Genomic DNA, 927 nt, shown 5'->3' on the forward strand with positions numbered 1-927 from the left:
TTGAATATACACATTTGTTTGCGCATTACGTCCATTCAAACGTTTAGGGTTCGGTTGGACGGAAGACCTTGCTGCCTCACCTGTTTGTCAAGAACGGTTTGTGAGGGGCGGCAACTTTTTCCCCACCACCGAGCAATCCATTCATTTTCGCTGACTGCAATATCGGCTGGAACGATGATCATGACCTGCGCGGCTACGCGAAATCTGTAACATCGACAGAGGCGATGATCACGAAATCCTACTCCCGAACTCGCCGCTACGATTTAGCGCCATGCTTCTGGTATCGCCTAAAATCCGGAGCGTTGTGCATCTCCCCACTCATCTCTGCGCGCGGCTACGCGAAAGCTGTAACATCGACAGAGGCGATGATCACGAAATCCTACTCCCGAACTCGCCGCTACGATTTAGCGCCATGCTTCTGGTATCGCCTAAAATCCGGAGCGTTGTGCATCTCCCCACTCATCTCTGCGCGCGGCTACGCGAAAGCTGTAACATCGACAGAGGCGATGATCACGAAATCCTACTCCCGGACTCGCCGCTACGATTCAGCGCCATGCTTTTGGTATCGCCTAAAACCGGAGCGTTGTGCATCTCCCCACTCATCTCTGCGCGCGGCTACGCGAAAGCTGTAACATCGACAGAGGCGATGATCACGAAATCCTACTCCCGGACTCGCCGCTACGATTCAGCGCCATGCTTTTGGTATCGCCTAAAACCGGAGCGTTGTGCATCTCCCCACTCATCTCTGTTGGCAATCTCCCTACTCATCTCTGCATTGGCAGTCTCCCTACTCATCTCTGCTGGTACTAGGTACTGGCACATCTCCTCATTGGAGGAGTCAGCCATAAGGAAAGGAAGGAAGGCATCTCTGCTGGCAGCACTGCCAGTTTATATTAGAACACGCCGACGATGTGCCCCCCCCCCCCC

This window comes from Cephus cinctus, unplaced genomic scaffold (assembly GCF_000341935.2).
Source record: "Cephus cinctus unplaced genomic scaffold, Ccin1 Ccin1_scaffold0026, whole genome shotgun sequence".
In the NCBI taxonomy this organism is placed as follows: domain Eukaryota; kingdom Metazoa; phylum Arthropoda; class Insecta; order Hymenoptera; family Cephidae; genus Cephus; species Cephus cinctus.